Here is a 25,393-nt window from a genome sequence, read left to right on the forward strand (position 1 = left end):
AACTACAGATATTCAAGCAGAGTTGATGCTTCATGATAGAAATGACCAAGCTTATTATAAGTGTCCTGTTAGAACAAGCTGTGTCCTTTTACACATATATCATCATGTGTTTTTTAAGTTAGGTCAAGAGATTATAATGAACCTAACACATCATTTTCTGAGGACATTTCTGTTATGCAGGTAAGTGATGATGTTCACCTTCACCATTTCAAATCATCTGATCTTCACGTATCTAGTTAAGTGTTATTGATCGACTGAACTTACTTGCCATGTGTTTTTTTCAGATAATCAGGTAAGAAATGACAGCATTTTACCAGTTGCAGCAGTCACACCATTCTACCATTTCTATTTCAGAGAAAATTTGTTTAGTCATTTGAGTGTTCGTGAATTATGACATAAATACAATCCTGGAGTGGTGTGGTACGGTAGTAATGTTGGTGTTTTTGCAGGTGAGCAGGGAAGAGATGATGGTATATGTGTCTTTGGCATGGACCTTGAAGTAATGGAACAGCCAGAAAGAGCTGATGGGTCCTGCAGTGATGGCAATGAACAGGATTATTTGCAGTGTCCTCCTGGTAGAAACGGAGTGTCCATAGACACATTTTTCACAAAGTGTTGTTTGAATTACCATCAAGAGGTCATGGTAAGCTTCAAAAGGATCACTGATGAGACTTTGCTTGTATTCAGGTAAGTAATGATATGCACCTTAAACGCCCTACAAATCGATTTTCAGATATTTAGGTAAGTGTAGGTGGTGTTCCTAACTGTTCTGTGACCGGGTTTCCATGCAGATATCCAGCTAAGAAATGATACTGTCCCAATCAGTGCTAGCAAGTATATGCCCTTTTTTATTTATATTTTAAATTTAGATACAATGTGTACTTAACCTCAGTAGTGATAAAGGGCTGTGCAGGTCCACGTAACATCTATACTATTGCACATCAAGTATTTGACCATGAGATTCCTGGGAGTACTCATAGAAGAGATGTTAGTGTGTCTAATAGTGGCATTGACCTTAAAGTTCTGCCAAAATCCATGTCGTGTTATGGTTCCCCCAATGATGGAAGTGACCAAGATTATTTGCAAATACACTATGATTATTTGCAAAAGTTCTTTCTGCTGATAAACAATTTGTATCCAGCAACTGATTGTTGAGTGTGTTTTCAAAAGGTTCTAGCAGTTCTGACATCACAGTGAACCAGACAGCAGTGGTCAGGGGGAGCTTACTGGTAATCAGGCATGGGATCAAGCTGGGTCTTATCTCAGTACAGGTATCTGATCTTCAGCTATCTAGTTAAGTGAGGATGGTGTTTCTAACACAATGTACCGTATTTTTTTGAAAGTTTCCGATTAAGTTCTTTGCTAGTTTACAGATACATGATGTGATATTAACTCATTAGATACATTCACTTTTTATATTAGAAAAGGTTTGTTTGGCCCTGTGAGTGTTGAAGAATAACACGCAGCCAGCTATTTATCACTGTGTCTTCCACCACAGTACTACCCATGGGTTTTCTGTTGGTGTCCAGTGAAGTAAGGCTGACTTTATCTGACATCAGTATTGATCTTTGATTACTGAAAATTCCCAGGTAGTGTTGGTGTGTCCCATAATGATGGAATGACCAGGTTATTTGCAGATACCTTGCTAGAAAAAGTTGTTTCCTTTAACATAGATTTCATCGTGTCTGGACAGCAACCTGAAAAAGACATCGCTATGCACCGAGCACTGATGTTAATGGCACACATTGCTGGTATGTTTGCAGGTGAGTGAGATTGTGAGCCTAAACCACAGCATAGCCCATCCAGTCTCCAGATAGCTAGGTAAGGGATGATGGTATCGCTAAGAGTTGTTACCATGATCTCTTTGCAGGTATTCAGGTAGGAGTTGATAGTCCTAATTCTAGAAACCATGAGTTTTCGCTTTTCATATTTTGGAAAAGATTTTCGCTTAACCTTGTGAGTGATGAGGGATTGCCATATCCAGGTAATGAACATTATGTCCTCAATCATAGCAGTAACCATGAAAATATTGCAGTTATCCCATGAAGAAATATTGTCTTATCTGGTGAAGATTTTGATCTTGGAGTATTACAAGTATTCAGGTAGAGTTGATATGTCTCATAATGATAAAATGACCAAGGTTACTTGCCAGTGTCCTAGTAGAATAAGCTGTGTCTCTTTATACATATATCATGTGTTTTTCAGGTTCCTGTCAAGAGACTGCAGTGAATCTGACCATGGTCGTTAAAGGGGACACATTTCTGGTGTTCAGGTATATGATGAGGTATACTTTCACTACATCAGACCCTCTGATCTTCACGAATCTGTTTCCGTTAAGTTTTGTTGATTGTTTGAATTTGTTTTACTATGTGGGTTTTCTAAGGCATTCAGGCAGAAATTATAGTTTTTACCAATTACAGCAAACCCTATTATCCTACTTTTTTATATCTTAGAGGAAATTTACATATAACCATGTGAATATTTAGTGATTCATGGGTATTCATGGAATAAACAGAGTTGTGGGTCATACAAGTTACCATGGTACTTTTGTAGGTGAGCAATCAAAACAGGATGGTGTCTGACAATGGCATAGACCTTGGAGTATTGCAAGATCCCAAGTAGAGTTGATGGGTCCTACAATAATGGAAGCACACAAGATTATTTCCCATGTCCTGGTAGAGAGGATATTCCATAGACCCCTCTGTCACAGTGTGTTTTTCAAGTTCCTGTCAAGAAATCGTGGTGAACCTCATAATGATCAATAATAGGACTTGGCTTTTATCCAGGTAAGTGTTCGTGCTCGCTTTGGCAGCGCATATATTCAGGTAAGTGATGATGTGGGCCTCAAGCTCCCTAGAAATAATCTAACTATCTGATATGTGGTTAAGTGTGGATGCATTTCCCAACTGTTTTATAACTATGTTTTTGTTTTTACAGGTATTCAAGGAAGGAATGATACAGTCTCAACAAAGGCTAGTAACCATGCTAGTAATTATTTAAAGTTTAGATATAATGTGTTTATAGCCCTGGTGGTGGCAGCGGGATATGTAGGTGTCCAGGGAAGTTATCCTACTGTTCCATACCGGTTTTGAGCATGAATTTTTTTTAAAGATTTTATTATTTATCTATCTATCTATCTATCTATCTATCTATCCATCTATCTATCTATTTATTTATGAGAGACAGAGAGAGGGAGGGAGGGAGAGAGGGAGAAAGGGGCAGAGACACTGGCAGAGGGAGAAGCAGGCTCTATGCAGGGAGCCCGACGTGGGACTCGATCCCGGGACCCCAGGATCATGCCCTGGGCTGAAGCAGCGCTAAACCCCTGAGCCACCCGGGCTGCCCTTGAGCATGAAATTTCTTACAGGTACTCAGGAGATTATGGTTTCTTTAACAATGGTATTGGCCTTGAAGTTCTAGTTCTACCAAGAGCCAAGTAGTATTGATGAGTTTTCTAATGATGGAAATAATCAGTGTTAATTATAGATATTCTTTTCTTTTTTCCAGGTGAAACAACTTTTATCTTTTTCTTTTCTTTTCTTTTCTTTTCTTTTCTTTTCTTTTCTTTTTCTTTTCTTTTCTTTCTTTCTTTTTTTTTTTTTTTTTTTTAGGTGTATAAACTATTAACAGACAAGGCCTACAGATTTATTTCTTCCTGGACACACCCACAGTTCAGCCATGGCAGCCTGTGGTCTAGGTGTACTGGCCTTGGACACAAAGTCCCCAGAAGTGGCACAGCCCTCTGTGGACCTGAATCTTCTTTAGTCACTTCAGGTCTTCACAAAGTGTGTTTTCCAGAGCATTGGCCAGGACCTGGCTGTATTTTCCATCCTTCGTGTCCTTTTTGTCTGTTCAAAAACTGGTCTGGGATCTTGTATCGACATGGATTCTGCGTAATGGTGATCACACAGTCCACCTCATCCTCAGTGAGCTCTCCTGCCCCCCTGGTGAGATTGATGTCTGCTTTCCTCAACACCATGCTTTCCCCACCAACATGAGCATATCTTCACCCCACACCCTTAATTGCAGTTATGGCAAAGGCTGCTTTCTGCCACCCATCGATATTGGTGTTGAGTACTTAGAAAATGTGCTGGAGCTTCTCAGGGATCATTAGAGACATGACAGTGGGGATGCCTGGGTGGCTTGGAGGTTTAGTGCCTGCTTTCAGCCCAGGGCATGATCTTGGGGTCCCGGGATGGAGTCCCATGTCGGGCTCCCCGCGGGGAGCCTGCTTCTCCCTCTGCCTGTGTCTCTGCCTCTCTCTCTCTCTCTCTCTGTGTCTCTCGTTAATAAATAAATAAAATCTTAAAAAAAAAAAAAAGACATGACTACCCAGAAGTAGTGTGTAGGCCTCCTGTGGAAGAACAAAGCAACTTTTGTCTTAAACATATTTGTCAATTGTATTTTTTCAGGTTATGGTTGTTAGCCACGCTACAGTGAACCTAGAAATGCTTATCGATGGGACCCTACTAATCACCTGGCATGTGATATTGTGGATATTACACCATAGTTGAGATGACCTGTTCTTCAGATGTCTAGGTAAGCGAGAATGGTGTCCCAAACACAGTGTTAATTAGCATGTTTTTCTGCAGATATCATGCTGAAGTCTTTGCTGTTGTATGGGTATGAGATGATGTCATGTTAACTCATTAGACCTCTGTATTTTCAGGTATGTATGTAATTAATGATGTTTTGAATACTCTTATATTACCCATATTTCTGGCTTGTATGCAGTAAGATTAATTTGTCCCTAACAATACTAATAAGCACAATATTTTACTGTATTCTTGTTCAGAGCTTGTATTTTGTACACTCCTGCTGATAAAAGGATAAGCAGGTATCCAGATAATCTATCATATTGTCCATCTTCACAATGTTAAGCAGGGAATCTTTACAGGTATCTCTTTAAGATAAGGTGTCTCTTACCAGGGTTTATTCTTGGACTTTTGCCAGAATCCAGATGGCGCTGATGAGTCTCACAGTGATGCACTTGACCAATGAAAACTGCAGTAGACCAGGTAAAGCAAGGCGTAGACTGAACACATCTTCCACACTGTTTTTCAGGTTTAGGTCAAGACCTCCTGATTGGTAGGCTCCCCCCTACCATATTTAACAGGGCATATCGAGGTATCGAGGTAAGTGATGATGTAGGCCTAACCCACAGCACTGACCTTCTGATGCTACTATGTAGGTAAGTGATTGTGTCCCTGACACTTCTTGTTACTATGATTTTGTTGCAGGTATTCAGGTAAGAAATGACAGTCCTTACCAAGTCTCTAGTGACCATGATTTTACACTTTTTACATTTTAGAGCTAACTTATGTTTAACCCTGTGAGGGTTGACATTTGTTTGTATCTATAATTGTCAAGGAGTTCCCACACCAGTAGTAACCACATTGTTTTCACAGGAGTCCCATGAACACATTATGGTCTCTTCTGACAAAGGTGTTGACCTGAATTAATGTAAGTATCAAAGTAGAGTTGATATGTTCCATAATAACGGAAGCAAAAAGGCTTATTAGCAGGTGTTCTGGTAGAGCAAGTTGTGTACTTAAACACATTTGGCCTATGTGTTTCTTCAGATTCTTGTCAAGAAAACCCAGTGAACCTAACAGTGTTCGTTAATGGAACCCTGCTTTTAACCTGGTAAGTGATAAAGTGGGTTCTCTGGCAATCCAGACCATCTGATCTTCAATACAAAGGTAGGTGAGGATGGTGTCCCTAATGTTGGTGTTACCATGTTTGTTTGCAGGTATCCTATACGAAGGTCTTTGTTAGCATACAGGTATGAGATGATGTGACATTTTTTTTATTAGAGACATTTTTATTTCCAGGTATCTATATAATGAATGTTTGAGACTCTTACATATATTTTATTTTGGGCATGTATTCCATTACATTAATGTGTCTCTAATAGCACTAGTAAGAATGTGATTTTCTGTATTCTTGTTTAGAGATACTGTGTATTTAACACTTGCAGTGACAGAGGGAGCCAGGTATTCTGTTATGTTGTCTATCATAGCACTATTGACCATGGAATTCTTGCAGGTATCTGTCAAGACAGGAAGGTATGTCCTCAGCTTTCACCTGAGAGTTCCACAGGTAACCCAGAGAAATTGCAGGTGTAATGGAAGAAGGATTCATTCTCCAAAATTTGGTTTTCAGGTTCATGTCAGAACATTATGATAAGCCTATTATTGGTAGTTAATATGGGACATTGCTGGTGTCAAGGTCAGTGATGAAGTGGGCTGAAGCTACAGCACAGGCCATCTAACTTTCATACATGTAAGTAAGTAATATTAGTCTGCCTAAATGTTCCATCGTCATGTTTTTCTTGCTTCCCGATTGTGTGTTTGTTTAGGTGTTTAAGTTTAGAAGCAATAGTATCCTTATCAATACTAGTAACCATGTACCTTTCTTTTTATTTTTTGTATATTTTTTTAGTACCTTTCTTTCTTTCAGAGAAAATGTATGTTTAACCCTGTGAGTTTTGAGTGATTTGTGGGTATTTACATAATGATTATGGAGTTCCATGTCACGGTCGCAACCATATGCTACTTGACAGCAGTTAGGAGGTGACAGTGCTTTTAACAGTGGTGTAGACCTTGGAGTACCGCAGGTATCCAGGAAGAGATGAGGTCATTTGCAGGTGTTCTGGTGGGAAATATGTGTCCATGGACACACTTGTCACAATGTGGTTTTCGGGCTTCTATCAAGAGACCGTGGTGAACTTCATGGTGATTTTTATCAGCGACATCACTTGTATTGCTGTAATTGATGATATGCCTCAAGCATCCCCACAGACTTTCTGATCTGGAGATTTCTAGGTAAGTGATGATAGCACCACTAACATTTGTGTGATGACCCTGGTTTTGCTTTGGGTTTTTTGGGGGTGTAGTTATTCAAGTAAAAAACAGAATCCCGAACAATGCTAGTAAGCATTAGCTCTTACAGGATTAAGGTTCAGTTGGTGGGGCACGCAACTCTTTTTTTTTTTTTTTTAAGATTTTATTTATTTATTCATGAGAGGCACAGAGAGAAAGAGAGAGGCAGAGGCACAGGCAGAGGGAGAAGCAGGCTCCTCCCAGGGAACCCTATGCAGGACTCAATCCCAGAACTCCAGGATCACACCCTGGGCCGAAGGTGGCGCTAAACCGCTGAGCCACCCAGGCGTCCCGGAGCACACAACTCTTGATCTCGGGTTGTGAGTTCAAGCATAGAGCTTCCTTAAAAAGAAATAAAATTTGAAAAAACCAGAGTTTATATATAATGTGTGTCTAACATAAGTAATGACTGAGATCGATGCAGGTCTAAGTTATTTAGGTTCCACACCACAGTATTGACCATAAGATTTTTCCAAGTGGTCAGTCAAGAGGCAATGACGTCTCTAATATCCATGTTGACCTTGAAGCTCTGCCAGGATCCAGGTAATGTTGATGGTTCCCATAGTGAGGGAATGGAGCAAAGTTACCTACAGGGGTCTTGGCAGAACAAGTTGTTGCCTTACACACACACACACACACACACACCTCTTTTTTCAGGTTCCTGTCAAGAAATCCCTTTGAACACCATAATGGTCATTAACAAAAGCTAGTTAGTGACCAGTTGGGGGATAAAGAGAGTTTTACCACAGCAGTTAAGACCATCTAATCTTCAGATGATCAAGGCAAGTGGGAATGATGTGTCTTACCTAACATTTGTGTTGCCCTCTTATTGCAGACAGACTCTGGAGTTCTGCTAGTAAACAGGTGTGAGATGATGTGACATTAACCCCAGGAGACATTATTTTCAGAAATCTGTGTGATTAACGGTGTTGTCGAGGCTGTTAAAGTAACATAGTGTTAGGCATTTATGAAGTTAAGAAATTAAATTGTCCCTGACAATTAGTTATTATGCCTGAGAATTTATTATTGTTTAGAGATAGTGAGTTTTGGGGTGATAGAGGGACTTTCAGATGTCCAGGGCATTTATCGTATTATCCATCACTGTGTTACTAACCATGGGATTTTTGCAGGTATTCCTTCAAGAGAGGAAGCTTGCTCTTACCCCAGGCTGACCTTGGAGTTTTGCAAGTATTCAGGTATTGATCATGAGTCCCAAAGTAATACAAATGACCAAGGGAATTTGCAGCTGACTGTTAGAATGAACTTGGGCCAATTTGTGCCAAACACGTTTTCCGCAGTGTGTTTTTCAGCTTCCTGTCAAGACGTCTTGATGAACCTAGCAGTGGGCAGTAACGGGGAGCATTATGCAAGTATGCAGATAAGAGAGGCTGTGGCCTTAAACCATGGGACAGGCCATCTGATCTCCAGATAGCTAGGTAAGTGAGGATGATCATAAAATTTCTTGTTTCCATTATATTGAAGTGCTAAGACAAGAGATGATGTCCTTACCAGTAATAAAAACCATGAATTTTCACTTTTATATTTAGAGAAAATGAATAACCTGTTAGCATTAAGGGATTGAACTCACACAGGCGATTGTCATGGAATTCACAGCCGTAGTAACCACAGAGTTTGCCACATGTCCAGTCAATGATGGTCTCTCCTGACAATGGTGTTGACCTGAATAACCCAAGTCCCTCGGTGGAGTTGAGGTGCTCCATAATAATGGGAGTGCAAAGGTTATGTTTAGTTGTCCCCATAGGATAATTTGCACTTCAAGCACATTGTTGTTTGTGCTTTTTCAGGTTCTTGTCAGGAGAACACAGTGAACCGAACAGTGATTGTTAACGGATCCTTCCTAGCAACCAGGTAAGTGCTAAAGTGGGCCTTACTACGATACGGACCGATTTAATCTTCAGTATCTAGGTAAGTGAAGATGGTGTCCCTAACACTTGTTTTACTGTGTTTGTTCGCATATATCCTGTTAACAGGTCTTTCCTAGTACACAGGTCCACAATAACATGACGTTAACTCACTAGAGACATACTAATATGTTTAAGATTCTGATATTTACATTGTTTTGGCATGGATTCTGGTAAGAAATTAACGTGTTCCTCTAATACTAGTAAGAATGAGAGTTGTATCCTCGTTTGGAGATACTGTGTCTTTAAAACTAGTAGTGATGGGAGGATATGCAGGTACCCAGGTAATGTATCATATCGTCTATCATAGCATTATGGACCATGGCTTTTTTGTAGGTATCCCTTCAAAGAGGAACTAATCTCTTCCTGGCTTAAAGCTTGGAGTTCCGCAAGTACCCAAAGTGTTGATCCCAAAACAACACAAGTGACTCTGGAAATTTGCAGGTGTATGGGTTAAATGAGACATAAAAAACAATAACAGACTTCCGACTGTAGGTTTTAGATTCATTTCAGGATATCATGGTGAGTCTATCAATGGTAGTTCCTGTGAGACACAGGTGGTGTGAAGATAAGTGATGATGTGGGCCCAAGCCCCAGCACAGACCATCAGATTTTCATATGTATGGTTAAGTGATTATGTGTCCTCACATTTCTTGTTACTGTGATTTTTGTTTTACAAGTATTCAGGGAAGAAATGACGGTTTTACCAACTCTAGAAAACATGAGTTTTCACTTTTATATTTTAGGAAAGTTTATATTGAACACTGAAAGTGTTGAGGGATTACATATATACAAGTGTTTATCTTCTATTTTCCTCCATAGTACTATCTATATGATATTTAGTAGTATCCAAATACTGATGGTATTCTGACATTGGTGCTAACTTTTAATTTTGAGTACCCAGCTAGAGTTGGTTTGTTCCATAATGACGAAGTGAACAATGTTATTTGCAGGTGTCCTGCTAGAAAAAGTTGTTTCCATAAACACATTTCATAGTGTGTTTTCCAGATTCCTGTCAAGGAATGATGAACTTAGCATTGGTCATAAATGGGGGCAGGGCTGTTGCTAATATGCAGATAAGGGAGGATGTGGCCCTACACCACAGCACAGGCCATCCGATCTCCAGATAGCTAAGTGATGTTGGTGTCTCTAAGAGTTATTAATTATTAACATAATTTCTTTACAAGCATTCAGGTAGGAATTGGTAGTCCTTACTAATTCTAGAAATGTTGAGTTTTACTTTGTGTATTTTAGAAAAGGTGTTTGTGTAACCCTGTGGGTGTTGAGGGATTGCCATATCCAGATATTTATCATGATGTTCCCAACCATAGTAGTGACCACGGGAATTTTGCAGGTGTCCTATAAAGAAATATGTCTTACCTAACAACAATGGTCTTTATTTTTTCTTTTCTTTTCTTTTTTTTTTTTTGGTCTTTCTTTTTTTTTAAAGATTGTATTTACTCATGAGAGACACAGAGAGAGAGAGGCAGAGGGAGAAGCAGGCTCCATGTAGAGAGCCCGATGTGGGACTTGATCCTGGGATCCGGGGATCACGCTCTGGGCCAAAGGCAGATGCTTAACTTAACATGCTGAGCCACCCAGGGATCCCAACAATGGTCTTGACCTTAGAGTACTGGAAGCATTCAGGTAGAGTTGACATTCTCAACTATTGTTGAGGCAAATGACAACTATTGTGGAAGTGACAAAGGTTATTTGCAGGTGTTCTGGTTACAACAAGTCACATCCTGTTACGTGTATATCAAAATGTTATTTTTCAAATTCCTTCAAGATCATGAAGTGCCCTTAACAGTGGGTGGCATTTCTTGTATCCAGGTAAGTGGTAATGTGTGCTTTTACCACATCAGACCCTCTGATCTCTGTGTGTGTATGTGTGTGTATAAATAACGTGTAAGGTGTTGATTGCTTTTTTTAAAAATTTTTATTTATTTATGAGAGAGAGAGAGAGAGAGAGAGAGAGAGGCAGAGACATAGGCAGAGGGAGAAGCAGGCTCCATGCACCGGGAGCCCGACGTGGGATTCGATCCCGGGTCTCCAGGATTGCGCCCTGGGCCAAAGGCAGGTGCCAAACCGCTGCGCCACCCAGGGATCCCTGTTGATTGCTTTAGTTTGTTTTACCATGTGATTCTTTTTTTTTTTTTTTTTAAGATTTTATTTGAGAGAGCGAGCAGAGAAGAGCAAGAGAGAGAGCACAAGCAGGGGGGTAGGTGCAAAGGGAAAAGGAGAAGCAGACTCCCCACTGAGTGGGGTTCGATCTGGGACCCTGAAATCACAACCCGAGCCAAAGGCAGACACATAACCAACTGAGCCACCCAGGTGCTCCACCATGTGATTCTTTTTAAGACGTGCCAGTAAGAAATGATGTTTTTCCAATTCTTTTTTTTTTTTAAAGATTTTATTTATTTATTCATGATAGTCACACAGAGAGAGAGAGAGGCAGAGACATAGGCAGAGGGAGAAGCAGGCTCCACGCAGGGAGCCCGACGTGGGACTTGATCCTGGGACTCCAGGATCACGCCCTGGGCCAAAGGCAGGCGCTAAACCGCTGCGCCACCCAGGGATCCCCAATTCTTTTTTTTTTCGAATTCTAACAATCATGTTATCCTACTGTTATCTATTTTAGAACAATATTTGTAAGAAAACCATGTGAGTGTTGATCAGTTTGTGGGTATCCGTGTAATGATCATGGAGTTGTGCATCACACTAATAACCATGGTACTTTTGCTGATAATCATTCAAGAGATGATGGCATTTCTCACAGTGGTGTAGATGGTGGAGTGCTGCAAGAATTCAGGTAGATCGATGGGTCCTGCATTGATGAAACTGAACAAAGTTAGTTGCACGGTCCTAATGGGGTAAGTGTGCCCATAATCACCTTTGTCATAATCTGATTTTCAGGTTCCTATCAAGAAATCATGATAAACCTCATAATGACCATTAACAGACCTATTCTTGCATCCAGGTAAGTGATGATATGAGCCTAAAGCACTTACAAACAATCTGATCTTCAAATATTTAGATTAGTGTGGATGGTCCTAACATTCTTGATAGCATGTTTTTCTTTTTTTTTTTAAGATTTTTTTTTATTTATTCATGAGAGAGAGAGAGAGAGGCCGAGACACAGGCAGAGGGAGAAGCAGGCTCCCTGCAGGGAGCACCCCTATGGGACTTGATCCTGGGACTCCAGGATCACGCCAAACCACTGAGCCACCCAGGGTTCCCGCATGTTTTTCTGTATATGTTCAATTAAGAAGTGATATTGTCCCTACCAGTGTTAGTAGTAAGCATTAGCCCTTAGTACTCTAGAGTTTCTATTCAATGGGTAGTGCTGAAAGGGGTCCTGAAACAACACATTGACCAAGAAAACTTGGAGTATTCAGGTATAATAAAATGTGTATAATAAAATGTAAATAAAAGTTTTCTACTCTGTGTTTTCAGGTTCATGTAAGACGTCATGGGGAGCATATCAGTCACGGCAAATGAGGCACATAGCAGGTATTGAGGTAAGTGATGATACGAGTCTGAACCACAGCACAGACCATCTGATCTTACATGTAGGTAAGTGATTGTGTCCCTAATACTTCTTGTTACTATGATTTTGTTTCAGGTATTCAGGTAAGAAGTGATAGTCCTTACCAAATCTAGTGATCATGCCTTTACACGTTTTACATTTTATTTTTTAAATTTATTTATTTGAGAGAGAGATCGAGAACACGTGAGCACATCGGTGAGATGAGCAGAGGAAGAGTCTCAAGCAGGGGCTTGATCCCACGATCCTGAGATCCTGAGATCACAACTCTAGCTGAAACCAAGAGTTGGACGCTTAACCAACTGTACCACCCAGGTGCCCCTACACTTTTTACGTTTTAGAGATAACACGTTTAACCCTGTGAGTGTTGAGAGTTGATTGTATCTGTAATTGTCAAGTTCCCACCCCAGTTGTAACCACAGTATTTTTGCAGGAGTCCAGTTCAGACACCGTGGCTTTCTTCTGACAAAGGTGTTCACCTGAATTAATGCAAGTATCAGGATAGAGTTGATGTGTTCCATAATAACAGAAGTAAAAAGGTGTTCTAGTGGAGTAAGTCATGTCCTTAAACATACTTATCCTATGTATTTCTTCAGTTTCCTGTCAAGAAAACACGGTCAACCTAATAGTGCTTGTCAATGGAAACTTGCTCTTAACCAGGCACATGACATCTTGTCACATTGTAAACCATCTGATCTTCAATATGAAGGTAGGTGAGGATGATGTCTCTAATGTTTGTGTTACCATGTTTGTTTGCCCGTATCTTGTTCAGCTCTCTTTGTTAGTATACACGTATGAGATAATATGATAGATATTAACTTACCAGAGACACTTTTATTTTCAGCTATCTAGGTAATTAGTGTTCAAGACTCATACTTACCTTGTTTTGGCATAGATGCAGTGAGGACATTAATTTGACCCCACTAATACTAATCTAATCTAATAAAAGTTAGATTTTTCATATTCTTATTTAGAGATAATATATAATCCGAGCGATTTATCCCAGTACATTCATCATGTTCTTGACCTTGGGAATTTTTTCAGGTATCCCTTCAGGAGAAGTCGATGTGTCTTCCCAGGGTTTGACCTTGGAGTCCTGCAATTAAGTATCCAGGTTGTGTTGACGGCTTCTGAAACGATAGACGACCAAGAGAATTTGCAAGGTGGAGGTAGAATAATTCCTGTACCAAAAACATTTTCCACGATGTGTTTTTTCAGGTTAATGTCAAAACCTCATGCTGAGTTTATCAATGATAATTTGTGTAGGATATTGCTGGTATGGAGGGAAGGGATCTGGTGGCTCAAAAGCACAGTACATGCCATCTGGCCTTCATATACCTAGGTAAGTGATGAGTGTACTTACACTTCTTGTTACCATGAATTTTTTTGAAGGTATGAGGTAAGAAATGATAGAGTCCTTATGAATTCCTGAGACCATGTTTCTCTACTTTCTATGTTTCTGAAAAATGTTCATTTTAACCCTCTGAATGTTGACAGACTGCATGGATATAGGTATTTATATCATGATATTCTCCATGATAGTACAATCCATAGGATAACTGTAATAGAATGACAGTGTTCTCTGACATTGGTATTAACTTTGAAGTATGGTAAGTTTCCAGTAGAGTTGATGGCGTCTCATAATGATGAAGTGAACAACATTATTTGCAGGTTTCCTGATGGGAAAAAGTTATGTCCTTTAACACACATTCATAATGTCTTTCCAGTCAAGAAATTGGGATGAACCTAACACTGCTCATCAGTGGGGATATTCCTTGTGTGTAGGTGAGTGATGATGTGGGCCTAGCCCTGATCTCTATATAGCTGGCTAAGTGATGAAAGTTTCCTTAGCAATTGTTACCATTTTTCTTTGTAGGTATTCAGGTAGGAAATGATAGTCTTTACCAATTCTAGAAACCATGCATTTTTTAGAGAAAATTCATTTTATCCCTGTGAGTAATGAGGGATTGCTGCATCCAGGTAATTATCATCATGTTCCTACCAGTAACCATGGAAATTTTGCAGGTGTTTCATTATGAAATGTCATATCTCATAATGGACTTGACCTTGGAGTACTGCAGGTATTCAGATGGAATTGATGTTCTCATAATGAGAGAAGTGTTCAAGTTAATTGCTTTGAGGGGTCATGCTACAAGTACTGGTTTTTTACACGTATATCATGCGTTTTTCAGCTTCCCATCAAGAGATCAAGATGAAATTCATGGTTAATGGGGCATTTCTGGTATCCAGATAAGTGATGATGTATACCTTCACCACATGAGACCAACTGACATCCACATACCCAGAGAATTTACCATGTGATTTATTTCAGGTTTTCAGGTAGATAATGATAATGTTTTATTAATTCTAGCAATCATGTCATTCTACTGTATTATATTTTTGAGAAAAATTTATTTTTAACCATGTGAGTAGTGAGCAACATGTGGGTATCCACAGAATGATGATAGAGTTGTGCATCACAGTAGTAACCATGGTCTCCTTGCAGGTGAGCAAGGAAGAGATGATGGTGTGATGACAATGGCATAGACTTTGGAGTACTGCAAGAATCCAGGTAGAGTTAGATGATGGGTCCTGCAGCAATGGCAGTGAACAAGGCTATTTGCAGTCTCCAGTAGAAAAGATGTATCTATAGATACCTATTTTATTTTATTTAATTTTTTAGAAGATTTTATTTATTTATTCATGAGAGACACACAGAGAGAGGCAGAGACATGGGCAGAGGGAGAAGCAGACTCCCCACTGAGCAGGGAGCCCGATGCAGGACTTGATCCCAGGACCCCGGGATCATGCCCTGAGCCAAAGGCAGATGCTCAAACACTGAGCCACCCAGGCATCCCTAGATACCTATTTTACAATGCACCTGTTAGGTTCTTTTTTTTTTTTTTTTTTTTTTACATTTTTATTTATTTATGATAGTCACAGAGAGAGAGAGAGAGAGAGAGGCAGAGACACAGGCAGAGGGAGAAGCAGGCTCCATGCACCCGGAGCCTGACGTGGGATTCGATCCCGGGTCTCCAGGATCGCGCCCTGGGCCAAAGGCAGGCGCCAAACCGCTGCGCCACCCAGGGATCCCTCCTGTTAGGTTCTTATAAAAATTCATGGTAAATATGCTAATGATCAGTAATAAGACTTTGCTTGTGTCTAGGTAAGCAATGACGTGGGCCTTTAGCACCCTAAACACTATATGATCTTCAGATATAGGGAAGGATGGACAGTGTTCCTGACTCTTGTGTTTCTATGTTTTTATGCAGGTACTCAGTTAAGAAATGATACTGTCCCAAGAACAACCTTAATTTGTTCTGGAGTTCACATATCATGTATGCTTACCCTGAGTGATAACAGAAAGATACGAAGATGTGCAGATGAGTTGTCATCCTGTTCCACACCACAGTGTTGACCAGGAGATTTCTACAGGTGCTCAGAGATGATATGTCTAACACCGATGTTGACGTTGAAGTTTTGAAAGATCAGGTAGTTTGGGTGGTTCCCTTAATGATGTGGCTATGAAATGATTTGCTGGTACCTTTTTTTGTTCTGTTTTTATTTGTTTCTTACAGGTAAAACAAACTGTGTCATTCAGGCCCTAAACACTTATTTTTTAAGTTTCCAGAAGTCATGACATCATACTGAACCTAACCATGGTTGTGAATTGGACCTCGATAGTAAGCAGGTATGTGATAAAGTGGGTCTTACCCCAGTACAGATCACTTGATCTTCACATATCTAGGTAAGTGAGGATGGTGTCTCTCAGCACAGTGTTACCATGTTTTTTTGCAGGTATCCTGTTAAGGCCTTTGCTAGTATACAGGTAGGAGGTGATGTGATGGTCACTCATCAGAGACATTCTCAATTTCAGTAACTACAAAATTATTGTTTTTGAGACTTCTTATATTTACCTAGTTTTTGTCATTATGTAGTTAAGAAATTACTTTGTCTCTAGTAATACTAGTAAGGATGAGATTTTTCCATTCTTCTTTAGATAATATGTATTTAATGCTAATGAAAGAGGAGTATGTGTAATTTATTATGTTGTACTCCTTGCAGGTACCCTTGCAGGTGTACCCTTCAAGAAAAGAAGGTGTCTCTTCTTAGGGTTTGACCTCGGTGTTCTGCAAGCAAGTATCCAGGTACTGCTAATGGATCCCAAAATGATACAAGTGACCAAGGGAATTTGAAGGTGTGGAGGTAAAATGAGACATGTACTACAGTACGTTTTAAGATTTGTGTCAACACATCACAGGAGGTAAACCTATCAATGGTAGTTAATGTTGGACATCGTTGTATGGAGGTGGGTGATGCTGTGGGCCTACAGCACAGCATAGACCAGTTAACGTTTATGTATTTATGTAGGTGATCTGTTCCTCACACATTTTTTTGCAGGTAGCCAGGTAAGAAATTATAGAAACCTTATAAATTCTAGCAACCACATTACCCTACTCTTTAACATGTTAGAGGAAATTATGTTTGACCACATGATTATTGAGCAATTTACAGTTATCCACATAATTATAATTGAGCTGTGAGTAACAGTAATAGCCTTGCTTGGTATTTTTCAGAAGAGCAGTCAAAAGAGATGATGATGTCTCTAACAATGGAATAGATCTTAGAGTACCACAAGCTTCCAGGCAAAGTTGATGGGTTCTGCCGTGATGGCAGTGAACGGGGTTATTTTTAGCGTCCAAGTATAGAAGGTGTAACTATAGACTCATTTGCCACAATGTGTTTTCCAGGGTCCTGTCAAGAGATCGTGGTGAACCTCCTAATGATCATTAAAGGGACATTGCTTGTATCAGGTAAGTGATGATGTGTGCCTTAAGCACCCTACAGACCATCTGATCTTCAGCTATCTGAGCATTAATGGTGTTCTTAACAGTCATGTTACCATGAGTTTTTGTTTTTTTGGGGGGGTTTTTTTGTTGTTATTGTTACTCAGTTATGATGTTGTCCCAACCAATGCTAGTATGCATGAGTCTTTATTATTTTAGGTTTTAGATATAATGTATATTCAACCTTAGTAGTGAGTGAGGGAGAGGTAGGTGTCCTGGTAACTTACTCAACTGTTCTACACCACAGTATTTACAATGAGATTTCTATAGGTATTCAGGAAAGAGATGATGGTGTCTCTAACAATGGTGTTTACCTTTAAATTCAGCCACCATCCTAGTAGTCTTGGTTCCTACAGCAACGGAAGTGATCAAGATTTTTGCAGGATTTTTTTTTTTTCAGATAAAACAAGTTTTGTTCTTCAGCACACTTGTCCATTGTGTCCTCAGGTTCCGGTACTCATGAGATCGTGATGAACTTGACAGTGATCGTTAATAGGACCTTATTGGCAACCAAGTAAGTGATAAAGTGGGTCTTACCTCAGTACAGACCATCTGATCTTCAGATATCTTTTGTTTGTTTGTTTTTATTCATGAGAGAGGCAGAGACACAGGCAGCGGGAGAAGCAGGCTCCCTATGGGGAGCCCAATGTGGGACTCGATCCCAGGACCCCGGGATCACAACCTGAGCCAAAGGCAGACGCTCAACCACTGAGCCACCCAGGCGTCCCTGATCTTAAGATATCTGAGTGAGTATGGTTTACCTAACACAGCGTCACCTAGTTGTTTTGCACGTGTCCTTTCCTTTCCTAATATGCAGGTGTGAGAATATATAGTATTAACTCATTAGAGACCTGCTTGTTTTTCATATGTGAATGGGGTTTTCAAGACTCTATATTAACTCTGTTTTTGGCATGTAAGCAGTTCAGAAATTAATTTGGCCCAAATAGTACTCATAAGTATGAAATTTTACTGTGTTCTTATTCAGAGATTATATGTTTTATACACCCAGAGTGGTGGATAGGCAGAGATCCAGGTAATTTATCATATTATCCATCACCACATTATTGCCCATGAAATTTTTTTTTTTTTTTTTTGCCCATGAAATTTTTGCAGGTATCCTTTCAACAGAGGAAGGTATCTCTCTCCTTTTATTTTTTTTTTAATATTTTATTTGTTTATTCATGAGAGACACAGAGGGAGAGGCAGAGACATAGGAAGAGGGACAAGCAGGCTCCCTGCAGGGAGCTGGATGCGGGACTCCATCCCAGGACTCCGGGGTCATGACCTGAGCCGAAGGCAGACGCTCCAACCACTGAGTCACCCAGGCACCCCAGGAAGATGTCTCTTATTAGGGTAGCAACCTCAGAGTTCTGCAATTATCCAGGTAACATTGATGAATCTCAAAATCATACAGTTGACCAAGGAATTTACAGGTGTCCCACTAGAAAAAGATGTGTACCAAACATGTTTTCTGCAATTTTTTTTCAGGTTCATGTGAAGACCTCACTGCAAGCCTTTCAGTGGTAGTTAACAATGTGCACATATCAGATATTAAGGTAAGTGATGATGTGGGCCTAAACCACGAAACAGGTCATATGCTCTTCAAACACATAGGTAAGTGGTGATACTGTGTCTAACACTTGTTACCATATATTTTTGCAGGTATCCCTCTCGGGTCTTTGACAGTACATAGGTTTATACGTGGTATAATATTAAGTCATTATAGATATTCTTGCTCAAGTCCCCTACCTCCCTTGTTTTTGGCAAGTCTAAGTTATGTTAGTTGGACTCTGATAATACTAGCAAGCGGTAGTTTTGTTTTTGTTTTTGTTTTTTTTTAAAGATTTTATTTATTCATGAGAGAGGGAGAAGCAGGCTCCATGCAGGGAACCTGATGCGAGACTGGATCCAAGGACTCCAGGATCATGCCCTGAGCCAAAGGCAGATGCTCAACCGCTGAGCCACCCAGGCGTCCCGCAAATAATAGTTTTTATTGTTTTCTTGTATGGCGATAAAGTGTATTTCTCACTCATAGTGGCAGACAAATGGCAAATATCCAGGTCCTTTATCATATTGTTTGAACCACATTATTATTATTAACCATGGAGTATTTGCAGGTATCCCTCCAAGAGGAAGATAAACCTTACTAGTGTTTAACCTTAGAGTTCTGGAAGAGTCCAGGTAATGTTTATGGGTCCCCAGATGATACAAGCGACAAGGGAATTTGCAGATGCACGGATAGAATGAGACATATACCAAACACATAAACCACATATGTTTTTCAGGACACCCCAAGAAATCACATGAACCTATCCATACCAGTGAATGGGCAGACATTGCCGATATTGAGGTAAGTGATGCTCTAGGCCTAAACCACAAATATTTGGATAAGTAGTAATACGTGTTGACACTTTTTGTTGCCATAATTTTGTTGCAGGTATTCAGGTAAAAAATAAGAATCCTTACCAATTCTAGAAACTATAAATTTTTGCTTTTTACATTTTAGATCAAATCTCTTTAACACTATGCCTGTTAGGAGGTTATTGGTATACAGGTATTTATCATGGTTTTCCCCACCACAGTACTACCCATGTGATTTTTACAAGTGTCCAGTCAAGAAATGATAGTTTTCTGGCATTGGTGTTGACCTTGGAGTACTGTAAGTATCCAGGTAGTATTGTAAGTATCCAGAGTTGGTATGTCTCATAGTGATGAAGTGACCAAGGTTATTTGCAGGTGTCCTGGCAGAAAAAGTTATGTCCCTTAACATATGTTTCATAACATTTTTTTCAGATTCCTATCAAGAGATCCCAGTGAACCTAACATTGGTTGTTAACGGGGGCAGGGATGTTGCTGGTATGCAGGAAAGGGAAGATACAGGCCTAAATCATTACACAGGCCATCCAATCTCCAGATAGCTAGGTAAGTGATGATGGTGTCCCTAACACTTGTTATCATGATTTCTTTAGGGGCATTCATTCAGGTAGGAGATGATATAGATCCCTTGCTTGTATAGAAACCATGAGTTACCATTTTCTATTTTAGAGAACATTTTTATTTATCTCTGTGAGTGTTGAGTAATATCATATCTAGGCAATTATGATAATGTTTCCTGCCACAGTAATGACCATGGGAATTTTGCAGGTGTCCTGTTAGGAAATGTCTCACCTGACTATGATCTTGACCTTGGAGTACTACAAGTATTCTGGTACAGTTGATGTTTTACAGTGATGAAAGTGATAAAGATTATTTGCAGATGTCCTGGTAGAACAAGTTGTGTTATTTTACACATATATCATAATGTGTTTTTCAGGTTCATGTCCCTAATGTTTATTTTTTTAAGATTTTATTTATTTATCCATGAGAGACACAGAGAGACAGAGACACAGGCAGAGGGAGAAGCAGGCTCCCTGTGGGGAGCCAGATAAGGGACTGGATCCCAGGACCCCGGGATCGTGACCTGAGCTGAAAGCAGACGCTCAACCACTGAGCCACCCAGGTGCCTGAACCTAATGATCATTAACAGGAGACATTTCTGGTATCCAGGTAAGTGATGTTACGCACCTTCATCACATCACAGACCATCTAGTCTTTATATACTGACATAAGTGACATCTGTTCTTCTTTGACCATGGGATTCTTTTGGGTAGGTTTTCAGGTAAGTAATGATAATATTTTACCAGTTGTAGAAACCATGTTATCCTACTGTTTTATATTTTAGAAAAAAATGTATGTTTAACCATGTGAGTGTTGAGCAATTTGCAGATATCCATGTAATTATTATGAAGTGAAAATCATAATAGTACCATGGTTTGGGGTTTTTTTGTGTGTGTTTTGTTTGTGTGTGTGTGATTATTTGCAGGTGAGCATTCAACAGACAATGCCGTCTCTAACAATGAGATAGACCTACCTAAGATTCTAGGTACACTTAATGACTCCTGCAGTGATGCTAGTGATAAGATTATTATCAAGGTCCAGGTAATAAAGGTGTGTCCTGACACATATGTCAAAATGTGTTTTTCAGGTAATTGTTAAGAAACCATGGTAATCCTCATAATGATCATTAAAAGGATTTTGTTTGTATCCAGGTAAGTGATAATGATAGCCTTTTCCATGCTATAGGCCATCTAATATTCAGGTATTTAGGTACGTATGGATAGTGCTCCTAACCTTGTGTTGCTATGTTGCTATCAAATCTACAGCTATCGTTAGTTGAAAATCATCTCTTGATTTGTGTTTTTGCAAATATCCACTCAAGAGGAGATCATGTCTCTATTCAAAGTCTTGTCCCTGGATTTTTGCAAGTATCTGGATAGGTTTTATGGTTCCCTTTAAGTCTGCAGTATTCAGTAGATTTTCAGGGGCCCATGTTATGAATTATCGTTAAACACTGTTCTCTCTTTGGCTTTTGTAGATTCCAGTTAAGAGATTGTTGATGAGAACCTCCGTGCGTATTGAAGGCAAAATTTTATTTGCACCAAGTACAAGATAATCCATTTGTACCAAAGTTAGAGCTCATGAGATTTTGTACATACCCAGGTAGACAATGTTGGTGTTCTGAAGCCAACATAGTGGCCATATTTACTTGCATTTGTAAGTTGTAAGCAGTGATCAGGGAAATTTTGCAGATATGCTGTCACACTATGAAGGTGTCTGTAACTAAGGTATTTTTTGGAAATTTATAGATGTCCAGATAAGAGATGATGGTGCCCTGAAACAAGATAATGACCTTGAGATTTTGCAGTTATTCAAGCAAGAGATGACCTATCCCTACTGTGATCTCGATCCTGCACCTTTCTAGGTATTCAGGTAAGAGATGGTATTTGCCTGATTATATTAGTGACCATGGATGGGGCTTTTACTGGTATGCAGGCCGATGATGATTATGTCTGTATCTATAGTGCTGACCTTTGAATCTTACATGTATCTAGGTAAGAGTTGATCTGTCCCTTACCATGCTAGTGGCCTTGGGATGTTCTAGTTGTCCAGATAAGGAGCGGTGTGTCCTTAACCATGTTAGTTACCATGATATTTTTGCAAGTATCCAGGTAAGATGTCATGTATCTACAACATACTATTTCTCTTTAGATTTTTTAGATATTCTGGGAAAAGATGATGGTGTTCTGACAATACAGATGACCGTAGGATTTTGCACATATCCAGTCAAGAGATGATGGCATATCTATCAACATTGGTGTTTGTGGAAAAGAAAGAAATGGAATGCTTTTTTTGATCAGTTGTATAATTTGTTAAAAGAATTTTAACATTCAATGACTAGTAAATATTATTCATCGTCGTATTTTCTTGTATCTGTTTGTTTATTCAATTTCTCCATATTGACATCTGCACCAGGAATCTTAGGCCCACATTTATGAAATATGTTAGTATCTTGGAGCTATCAATACAGATAGACTTCCTATGAAATGTGGTTATTCCTAAAGAAAACTAGGCTATAGACCCAATTCTTAGTTAGAGGGTTGAGGGAACCAAGGAAGAGGAATATTGGTGTATATATTGTGGGCAACAAACATTTGTACTCTCATCCTCCTGGTATAAATAAGCATTAAGTGTTATGTTAGGAAAATATGTGAAACATAATAGAGCTTAATGGGGAACTTGAATATCTCTTATCTAATCATTCAGTTACTGTATTATTATTTAGCTTGTATCATTAGCACATAGAAAATGAGAGCTGAAAAAAAAAAAAATGAGAGCTGAAACAGAATTCAGTGATCATTTAGCCCAATACCACCATGAATGAGAGAGCCCTGAGTGTGGAGAGGTTAATCAAGGTCACACAGCCATCTAGTTGTGAAGTGCTCTTTCCACTATTCTGTTTTCTTGGTTTGAAAACCCGAGACTGATTAAAAAGCAATAAGACAAGTGCTTGTTTGAATCAATATTGCTCAGGAAATGCACTTCCAATTGGCCAGACTACTCATCATGTACTTGGCTTTTTTGTTCATATATTTGGTATAAAATTGTCCTTGGCCCTGGGTCTCTGTCCTAAACCCCCAGCTACAAATGTCTCCTATCAAGGGAAGCAATCTAGTCTGAATTTCAGTTCAGCCAAGTGGGATCCCTGTGAACTTTCATTTTCCTCTGATATAACTGTTCCGAGATCCATTTACAGCCATTGTTCATCTGAGAATGGAACCATGCTGTGCATTTCAACACCACTGGACATATGTCAGAGTACATTCCAATAGGTAACTATAATTCCATAGGAAAAGAGAAATAAAGGGTTTAAACTGTTACGGTGGATGATAATGATGTAGAAAGAAAAAGAAACGAGGACGAACAAACAAGATGCCTTCACCCCAGGCCATGCACATAGTAGGTACTCAGTATTTTTTTTATTTTTTTATTTTTTTATTTTTTTTAATTTTTATTTATTTATGATAGTCACACGGGGGGGGGGGGAGAGAGAGAGAGAGAGAGAGAGAGAGAGGCAGAGACACAGGCAGAGGGAGAAGCAGGCTCCATACACCAGGAGCCCGATGTGGGATTCGATCCCGGGTCTCCAGGATCGCGCCCCGGACCAAAGGCAGGCGCCAAACCGCTGTGCCACCCAGGGATCCCAGTATTTTTTTTAAATAAATGAATGCTTCTTGATAGTTTGGATGATTATGGATCAGCCCATTCAACCACCATTCTTCTACTGTGTGAAGGCATGAAGGCTAAAAACTCCCATTTCCCAGACTTCTTGCCACACGGGTGTGTGTGAATTCACATTCTGTCAACCAGTGTCACAGTATGTTTAACTTTTACTGGAATCAAGTCATAGGTAGAAGGGGAAGGAGTGGACCACAATTTTACTGGCATGGGTTGTGGCAGGGTACCAGGTTCTGGACAGAGGTATTTGAGAGCTTGGAATTCCTAAAACAGGTAGGCCAAACCTGGAACTGTAGCTCAGGGTCCAGTATGTTCTTTAAGGAAATATTCTTTCATTTTCCCATTTTTTTTCCTTGTAGTTTTTGAAATTTTTACAGACAATACTGTCACAGAGGTAAGAGGTCGAAAAAAAGAGAAAAAGCCAACCATTACATCACCGGTGAAACAGAGAACGAAGGAAAATTGAAAGTGTTTGTCATCACCCATATTAATACCTATTACATAGGTACCGTAAGGTTGATATAACTTTGGGAAGATTTCTTTCTCTTAAAATTACAAATACATATGCACATATTTTAATATCTAGAAAATAACAAAAATGACCAGGAAGAAATAAATGTGTAAATCTGTGCATGTAGAAGTCCTTCATTCAACAATGAGTGCCTACCCGTGATAGGTACAGTTCCACGCCCCAGGGATCAACAGTGAAGAAGCTAGACAACATCCATGCCCTAAAGAAGATTCCATTTTCTAGTGTTACAATTCCAATGATCCATACATCCTGTCATTTCAGCATTTCATTGTCCCAGCATAATTATTAATAGCTCTTAGTCTCAAGGTTGTCTCAGTTTGGACAATGCATTAAATGGACACCCTGGATATCATAAGATACAAGTAAAGTCAATTTTTTTTTTTTTTTTAAGATTTTATTTATTCATGATAGACACAGAGTGAGAGAGGCAGAGACACAGGCAGAGGGAGAAGCAGGCTCCTTGCAGGGAACCCGATGTGGGACTCAATCCCGGGACCCCGGGGTCACGCAGTGGGCCGAAGGCAGGTGCCAAACTGTTGAGCCACCCAGGCATCCCAAGTAAAGTCAAATTTTAATTAGAGTCATAGGTGCTATAAAATATAAGATAAGGTAATAGTAATTAGGGAAAGGGAGTTCTTCAGTTTGAGTGGTCAGGGATGTTCTTCCGGAGGAGAGCTTAAACAATGAAGAGAGAGCCAGTCAGGGGAAGATCGAAGGGGTGAGCGTTCTAGGAGTAGCGAAAGCAAGTAGACGTGTCCAGAGGACAGAAACAGCAATGTGGATGGAAGGCAGTGCGTGAGGGGGGAGAGTGGCCCACGGACATGCAAGGGCTAGATTGTTCAAGGCCTTGTGCATCATGGGGAGGGGCTTGGCTTTCTTTGGAAATGCAGTGGGTGGTCGTTGAAAGAGAACAAAGTGACCTAATTTGTGGGTCTTTGCCCAGTTTATTCAATTCCATAGTACAGCAAATCAGTATCTGGTGAGGCCCTCTCAAATTTAAAATCCAGTGGTCCCCATAGTAATGCCACAGGGACCGTGATTTAATG

General features: G+C 39.8%; 2 long non-coding RNA genes and 1 pseudogene across 14 annotated transcripts; 2 read left to right on the forward strand and 1 right to left on the reverse strand.

The window, feature by feature from the left end:
• Nucleotides 1-3,645: 3,645 nt before the first annotated feature.
• On the reverse strand, nucleotides 3,646-4,120 carry LOC112655567 (40S ribosomal protein S18-like; annotated as a pseudogene).
• A 1,490-nt stretch (nucleotides 4,121-5,610) lies between these two features.
• LOC112652930 (uncharacterized) lies at nucleotides 5,611-18,275 on the forward strand. 9 transcript variants are annotated; one of them, XR_007409398.1, is made up of 10 exons: nucleotides 5,611-8,320; nucleotides 8,690-11,786; nucleotides 12,263-13,062; nucleotides 13,398-14,693; nucleotides 14,860-14,925; nucleotides 15,626-15,845; nucleotides 15,932-16,044; nucleotides 16,419-16,501; nucleotides 17,105-17,167; nucleotides 17,648-18,275. It is a non-coding gene; the product is annotated as an uncharacterized LOC112652930 (long non-coding RNA). The 9 variants fall into 9 exon arrangements; XR_007409395.1 differs by having other exon boundaries at nucleotides 16,419-17,167; XR_007409397.1 differs by having other exon boundaries at nucleotides 15,978-16,044; nucleotides 16,419-17,167.
• Nucleotides 18,276-18,295: 20 nt separating this feature from the next.
• LOC118353742 (uncharacterized) lies at nucleotides 18,296-22,499 on the forward strand. 5 transcript variants are annotated; one of them, XR_004813128.2, is made up of 5 exons: nucleotides 18,296-18,584; nucleotides 18,689-19,381; nucleotides 19,486-19,550; nucleotides 19,994-22,009; nucleotides 22,289-22,499. It is a non-coding gene; the product is annotated as an uncharacterized LOC118353742 (long non-coding RNA). The 5 variants fall into 5 exon arrangements; XR_004813129.2 differs by having other exon boundaries at nucleotides 18,689-21,122; nucleotides 21,225-22,009; XR_004813126.2 differs by having other exon boundaries at nucleotides 18,689-19,550.
• The last annotated feature ends 2,894 nt before the right edge of the window (nucleotides 22,500-25,393 follow it).

The sequence above is a fragment of the Canis lupus genome, chromosome X, assembly GCF_003254725.2.
Source record: "Canis lupus dingo isolate Sandy chromosome X, ASM325472v2, whole genome shotgun sequence".
In the NCBI taxonomy this organism is placed as follows: domain Eukaryota; kingdom Metazoa; phylum Chordata; class Mammalia; order Carnivora; family Canidae; genus Canis; species Canis lupus.